The sequence below is a fragment of the Cygnus atratus genome, chromosome 14 (assembly GCF_013377495.2).
Source record: "Cygnus atratus isolate AKBS03 ecotype Queensland, Australia chromosome 14, CAtr_DNAZoo_HiC_assembly, whole genome shotgun sequence".
Lineage (NCBI taxonomy): Eukaryota > Metazoa > Chordata > Aves > Anseriformes > Anatidae > Cygnus > Cygnus atratus.
The window spans coordinates 5,591,760-5,599,996 of NC_066375.1; the positions used below are offsets into that span (position 1 = coordinate 5,591,760).

The following is an 8,237-nucleotide window of genomic DNA, read 5'->3' on the forward strand; positions in this document are numbered from 1 at the left end:
ATGAGACCGCTGTTTTTAAATTCTTATGTTGGGCTGCTACAGAAAAATGATAGTTATGACAAATGTGCCAAATAAAAAGAAGCCACATCACATCACATCACCGTATTATTTTTCCAACAACATATCTGAGTTGCAATCTCAGAAATAACAGCTTACTCTGCAAATGTGTAAAGCCATCTAGTGGGTCTTAGCAGATTTCAGAGACACTTTAGCCATAAAGCAAGTATTTTCCTTTGGACTCTACGCTCAGTGCACAGAGGTAAAATTTCACTTAACCAGTAAAATCAGAAATCAAACACCTCACAGTTCTGATTCTGATCTAAAATTGAATTTAAATAGAGATTGGCTAAGGAGAAAGTTCTACAGAGTGTCCTACAGAGTGTCATAACCAAATAAAAAGAGATGTTGAAGAAATCATTTTTAAAAATAACTTGCCACATAGATACCATAGTTCCATTATTTTTCCATCTGTACTAATCAGGGACTAGCCTGAGAATAAAATGGTTCAACGCTAGCATTGTGATAATGTCTATATTGGGAATCAACCTGTTTTTAATTTAATTGGATTTTATAAAACATGGGCACAATGGTGGGAAAATATAATTACTAAGTCAACCATACAAGGAAAAAAGACTAAAACTTTCCTCTATTATTGTACAGTCCTAGTGCTCTACAATTGCCCTGTCACAAAGTTGGAATATGTTCAAAATCCCCTGCCAGATAAAGACTGTTCAGAACAAAGTTTTGCTGTCCTTTTCTTCCACTTCCTTATTTTGGGATTGATTGCACCTCCGTAATTTCAGAAGCTCACATGGATTTTGTAGCTTGGCCTCTACAAATAACAAATAACTAGGATACTTCACTGTCAAAGGCATGTCAGGAGCTGAAGTTAGAAGCCTGTGGTAAATTAATTTGTTTCTGTTAAAGAAAATTTATAGCTTTCATTGCAAAACATTTTTTCTATGACCAGACACAGATAACCTTAACTGGCAGCACTCCAATTTAACAGCAGCACTTTACAATATATTTTTTTAAACAGTAGCTTTAAATATATATCTACTTATCCAAACCACATTAGCTCTGATTGTGCCAGGCATGATATATGCATTTAGTAATAAAATAAGAAGTCCCCATTCCAAACAGCCTACAGGCTAAGTAGATGAAATGAAAGAAGATAATGACTATTTTGCAGAAAGAAAACTGAGGCAAAGCTCAGAATCATAAACAATGTAGGTGTTACGCTAAAATTCAGATATCGCAGATATGGGACTAGAACAAGGACCTTCTAAGTCCCTCTCCAGTGCCTTACATAAGGCTTCTCCTCGTGAGTAAAATGCAGTATGGCTTATTATGGTACTGTGAAGCTTTTTAATCAAGGAGTATTTGGATTACATATAAATATAACATCTTTTCCAAAAAGCAAAAAAAATTATTTTTCTGACAACGCGCTACTCTTTAATGACTTTTCAATTTAAAACTAAACTGCAGTGACCTGTGACTGCTTTGATATCCCATTTACTCATCTTTTCCAGAAGCAATCCAGATTTTCTCCTTCATCTGAAACTGCTGGTTGATTTTTCAGAAACAAAGAAAATGCTAATAGTCAAACTGAGGTCTGCTCATCCTGAGTGGACACCTGATGGACAAGAACCATCACATTTGGAATATCTGGAGAGTTACCTGAAACTTCATCCTTATTTTCAGAGTTCCAAGACAGCAGTGGCAACATACCAATATAACGCTGTGAAACAAAAGAGATTTTTTTCCTCCATTTTTTACAGACTGAATATACGAACCCTGAAATGGTTAAAGACCAAATAGGGCCTCAGTATTATGTGAAATTTAGCACCTCAGGTGGCCTTATGCCCTAAACCATTACAAAACATTGACTCAAGGGAGATCAATACAACATATCCTGGCAGTACCAGAGTTTGGAGCTTATGAAATCAGACGAGATCACAGCCTGAAACCATAATTGGCATAGAATAACAAAAATTTTATTACTCTTATTATTAAAAATAAATATGTTTGCTTTATGTTTATTGGAAAAACAATGAGACTTCAACTTCAGCCTTTATTACTGTTTTAGGGCCTTTCATTTTTCTTCTTCACTTTGCTCACTACGGCCACTTTCTGACGAGGATTTGGGGTTTGGTTTTGGTTTTTCAAAAAGGGAAATTATTCACATGCAGGCCTAAAAAATTTCGCTACAGTTACTAATACCATATTTCCAAGCAGCAGACAGGGAAACGTGTAAAACCTTCTGGAATTAGCAGAACAAAGAGGAAAAGGGAAGATGGCAAGACACTGTACCTTAACAGCTGGATGCCAATTACCACACTCTATTAACAAAACATCTACTGGAGGTGTCTTTTGTCTCCTCACCCGCACAAATTCAATTAGAGGTCTCTTTTCGTTTCAGGCAGCTCAAAATTTCAAACAGGTTTCACCTAAAAAGATGAGTGATCTCCATTTCATTTAATTGAAGGCATTATTACGCTTTTTTATTGCCACCCTAGTTATTATAAATTAGGGCTCTTTCACCATTTGATAAATTCTGCGACTTTCATCCTTGTGCGCTTTTAAAGTTCACCTCTAAGAGGGAGGTCTGTATATAAAAAGGAACCCTCTGGACCGTGTGAGATAATTTAAAGAGATGTGTAGTACATGACGTGAGGTACCAACAGAAATTCGCCATGGTATGTACTTCTAGGAAAGGCCACCTGTAGCACACTAAATGTATCTGGCATTATTAGACCTTTTTTTTTTTTCTCCTAGCTAAAAAACTTGCAGTGCTTCCCTTGCTGTGTCTGTCAGGATTCCAGGAAGCTGCATATGGCCACATGACAGTATTACCAGCATTCAACGTTCAAATTATGGGTCGGAAGTAGTACAAACTGAAGATCTAAATAGAAAAAAAATATATAAAGAATAATCTTTTAAAGGCTTTTTGGGAAGTTTTGGTTTGGGGCATGCAAGCTTTTGGTTAATACTTAGGTCATAGTTTCCTTTTATTCTCTTCACCTAAAGATGGCTACTTGAGATGCAATTCCTAATCACAAAGCCCCTAGTCCACTGGTTACTAGAATCGTTCATGGAGGTTTGCCATTTAAACCTGAAGTCACACTTTTGGGTGACAAGAAACAGAAATTGGCAGAACAGTGGGCACCAGCCATACAGCAACACCTGTCCCTGCGGGGCCAAGAGAAGATGACCATGCTCTAACTGGAGGAGAAAGAAGAAAGAGCAGTAGCTGCAGGAGAAATCTTGTGCTGCTCTTGAGCCTTCCTCATCTCCTTAAAGTAAAAGGCTGAGACTTGTTGGTGGAGCAGGGAATATCTGGTCAGTTGGCAAGAGAACCACACTCATGGCTGCAGTTGGCCAAGGGAAGGAAACAAAACTGGTAGTGCAGTTGGATGCCAAAAGGGTATGTGGCAGAAAAAATCTGGGAATCACTCACCACAAATAAACTTATTGTCTCATGATTTTTGTAGCCATGGTATAGCAAATCATGCCAATGATATTTTATTTGGGAGGGAATTCTGTCTTAATTTGATGTCTGAATTGATGTCTTTTTTTTTTTCAAACTTTATGGATAACAGATTAAATTTTATAATGAACTTTCAATATTTTCTTTTAAAACATATGACTAAAGTAATTAACACTGGTTTTGTGCAGCATAAAAGTATTTTTGTAGACTTGCCTACAGACTATATCGTGTATTTCATTGGGTTATTATTATATCTCAGAACATTTTCTTCTGTAATTTGCAACATACTTCTGTTACAATAATGGAACTCACGAGCTCATCTCTTCAGCTAATTAAGTCCATAGAAATCTCCTCAGGTGTGTCAGCTGAAAACTGCATTAAGTAGCAAAAATGCCAGCACACTGATACTGCATTCACATCTTACTAGGATTCAGCTTGTGATCACATTCATAATTCCTTTGATCCCTCTGCCCGTCAGTCCAGATAATTCACACCACTTTTATATAACCTTCAAAATTATACATGATCCAAAATTGTCTATAGGGTGCAATAGAAACAAAAGGCAAGCTAGTAAAAGGAAAAAAAACGTAACCCAAAACCACACAGGTCATGTAAGTCATTATACCATTCAAACATTCAAACAGATGTACCCTGATTTCTCTTTTGGTCTGTACACTAAACCAAATTATACATTTCCTCTAAACTTCTTGACCCTTGTAAAGTACTTGAAAGTACTTGGAACATTATCCAACAACTTCTAACAGACCAAAACCTGTTGTAAAATACTACCCATTTCAAACGCTAGAACTTGCAAATGATCCTGAATTCACTAGCAGCTAGGATTACATGACCTGTGTGGTTTTGGGTTACATTTTTTTTCCCCTTTACTAGCTTGCCTTTTGTTTCCATTACACCCTACAGATAATTTTGGATCACGTATATGTACATCCAGATTCCTAGAGATATATTCAATGGTCACAAGTTGAACTTCCTATAGGAGCTACCCAAGCAACTACTTAACTCCCTTTTCCCAAAATGGCCTGTTAGCACAGCTGGTACCATGGGGCACTACAAGTGTCATTCGTGTTAATATACACGTTTTCTTTTCCTATTTTAAAAGTTTGGTGGGGGAAAGTAAAACTTTTAAAGGGGCATGGTTTTGCCATTGCTCAGTTCTGTTCCAAACAAATGGCCACACAAAGATCCTCTCTAAAATATACATGGTAGTTTAAGGCTGGCACAAAAAATCTGGTATTTATACACCCTGCTGGGAAAGTGGCACCTTGTGAGCTATTTGCTGTTTCCCAAGTAGCTTCACAACATGAGATTTGCTCACAGTGTGTCCTTGCTCTATATTAAATGCTGCTCTGTGAAAAAAGTAGTGCCGTAGTGTCACCTAGTGGGAAGCTCTGCTTGCTGCCTGTTTTTACAGCACCAACAAACAATGTGGTAAATAACAAAAAAAAGAAAACTGGGGTGTTGTTTTTATCTGCTTTACGACATACCACGTTCCAGTCTACTATATTGCTGTTACAGGCCTTTTTTCTGTCCTTTTGTTTACTAAAAGCAGGTGATAGTTTAGAGTTGAAAAATACTGGATTTTCCCCAGACTTAATATATATCTGAGGAGTACTTGGTCTTCACTGGCTGATTTAAATATATACTAAACTCTGATGCTGCTCTTTTGATTCCGTGCCAGTGTTCTAATGCAAGGTTCTATTCACTATTCTACTCTATCTTTCTCTTTATTTACTATGACAGACATTTCCACCTAATATCATTTCCATTTCCTCTCAGGAATTCTAATGACTTGTGAAATGACACTTTCAAACAGCTGATCCTTTCTGTAGTAATGAGGATTGTTTCAAGAAAGGCATTGGTGGGTGTATTTGTATCAGGGACCATAAATTTGTGGTTTAAAAAAATAAATAAATTGCTTTGAGTCAAGACAGGTGTGATAACACAACCAAAAACAATCCTTTTTTTAAGAAAGTTCTTTCATTAGAAGTGATTGGTGATATTAGCTAATCAGCTGCAGGTAGAACAACAGTTAAAACTGTTGTCTCTAAAAGCATGATAACTTAATCACTGTTACAAGGGGGGAATTCATTCAGTGCAATGGAATGCGTTTTGGGTTTTATTGTTTTGGGCTTTTTTTGGTGAGTTCCTAACAAAAACATGTTACCATTTGCTAACGTTGTTTTTCCTCAGCTGGCATTCCCTTATTCCAGTGCACAAGGGGAAGAAGGATCTAATGGTTTGTGGAATAGGAGGGAGGGAACAGTATAATGCAAGCTTTGCTGGCAGATGTTACAGGAATGCAAGGTATAACTGACAGCTAATTATCAAGTTCACTTGTTAGCATACTATGGCATTTTTGGCTGAACTAAAATACCTTACGTGTGTGATTCATTTGAAACATTAAATGGCAAGTGAAGCTTCTTAAACCATTACTCTAAAAATAAATCTGAGATGAAGAGGAATTAACCGAAGACAGTGTCTTGGAAAGTGTCATGGTGTGGAAAATTAATATCCCTTTCAGAATTACTGAATGCAAATGATATAGATTATCCTTTTCTAAAATTAACCATCTTCCATTTTGGCTAGTAAAACTTTTGTCCTAAAGATTCAGTTTCCTGATTAAAATATGAGTCCTTCAGGAATAATCTATTTCTGTACTTTAAATTCACCGCTATTTAACTATCTCCAGTTTTATAAATATTTCAATATTTTTCCCTCTCTCTTAAGAAGGAATAGGGGTGGCAATAAAACTTAACAAAGCCATGTACAATCTGCATAAAAAGGGAACTGAATTTCACACAGCTCAGAGAGCTTCACGATGACACTTTTTCATTTTTAGAAGCATCTTGTTGATTTCTAAGGATAGGAAAGGCAAATAGCAGTAACTGGGTCACTCAGTTTCCTGACTAACTTTTCAGTGCGTCCTAACATCTTTAAGTCCTCAAAACTTCTATGTTTGTAATTACATGGAACTGATATATATATACTTTGGCACACCTAGAGCTGCATAATGGGCTCTCAAAAGAAAATGCTGTTCATCTTCACATGAATAGCAAGAGCTAGACTAGTGGTCTGTAAAGAAGAGACTGCAGTGGTGAAATATCAGCATCTGCAGAAGCCAAAAATAAAAATGAACCCACTTTCAGAGCTAAAAGTGAATAGCGTTATTCATGCATAGTGCCTCTCTTTGACAAAAGGGCAGCTCAAAACCAAAGTAACAAACTTTTTTTTTTTTTTAAATGTGCTTAAAGCTGTATCCTACGTAAACTACATCCTCCATGGTTGTTTCTTTACTCTGTACACTGAGATGTTTTTTAATAGTGACTTACAGAAAGATGATCACAGACTGTGGTACTTTCAATTACTGTTTTTACAAAGTAGCTAATTGTAAGGCAGTACAGGGAAGTGTAATGCATCTGTAGCTATTGGAACGACACACTGAGAGGTGAACAGGAGTCTTGGTTTGTTTTTATTTTCAGTCACAAAAACTTTCAAGTCCTATTCTTCAGCTGTATTGAAAAATAATTTATTTAGAAGGTTGGAATCCTGCTTTGCTCCTCTAGCCAGCATGTCCTGACTCTTAATATTGGGTGGATACTAATGGCAGAAAATCAATGTCAAGTCTTACTCAAGTCAAACAGAAGTACATTCATGTCAGCAACAAGAAGAGAACCTGTGAAGCTATAAGATACTATAGCCATATAAACCCACTGTCACGTACTTCTTGAGTCCACTAGATGGAGTAAAATTTCTCTCTGCACCCTTCTACCAAAAGTAGCTCACAGCCTATACTTAGCTCATATGAATCATGGGTGAATAAGAGGCTGCTGATCTCTGAATTCCCAGCAAAAATGCAAGAGTTTCCTTGTACCTTGTGGAGCAGGAGCTGTTAAACTTTCAGCATCTGAGAAGCCAAGAGGACAAAATCAATCTTAAACTAGCTTAAAGGAGGAGAATAAATAAGACAAATATGAATATTTCTTTTACTGCAATTGATCTCCAACTCTACTATTCCCTCCCCCCTTCACTCATTTCTTAGGAGGAGAAAAAAAAATAAAAATAAAAACTTTCTTCTGTATAGCAAAAAAGCTAACGTGCAGCATCTACTACATCATGACTATGTGAGCGCTCTATCTCAGGTACGTACAGTTCCTGGATGGAAAAAATAAACGATAAACCATCAATAGTTGTGACACACACTAAGGCTGTATTTTCATACGAGGGCCATTTCGGTTCCCCTTTATGATACATGTCTCCTACCAACCACAGCCCAAATACATTAAAGAAGTAGTCTTACTGTCTGTAGTTATTTTGTAGTGACAGCGACACAAGCAAGCGCTTTTCACAACAGTGTACCTGTCATTCCTATCCTGCACTTTAATCAAGCTAGGATGACTTGAGTTACAGGCAAAGTAATACAGATCTTTTTAAGTTTTCATAATACCACACAAATCCAGGATTTCAAAAGATGGTACAAATTTTCTAGTTGAAAGTAATGTTTGGGAAGAGAATGCAATGAAAAAAAAAATCTGTAGAGCGCATTTTTGTTATTTTGATAACTTGTTTAAAAAGTAAACTCTTGCTCAGTTTACCACGCCCCTCCCTGCTCCCCCCTCCTAAATCTTTAACCCAGAACATGGAACAAACTGCAGAGTTCTGGAAAGGCTCGGCTCGGTCCTGCTGGTGCATGCACCTGCTGTGTAAGAGTCAAGGGGGCTGTGGGTAC

At 37.0% G+C, this 8,237-nt stretch overlaps 1 long non-coding RNA gene across 1 annotated transcript in view; it reads right to left on the reverse strand.

Annotated features, from left to right (window-relative positions):
• LOC126913480 (uncharacterized) overlaps positions 1 to 8,237 on the reverse strand; it is a 33,215-nt gene that overhangs the window by 24,862 nt on the left and 116 nt on the right. The gene's annotated exons all lie outside the window — the stretch shown is intronic.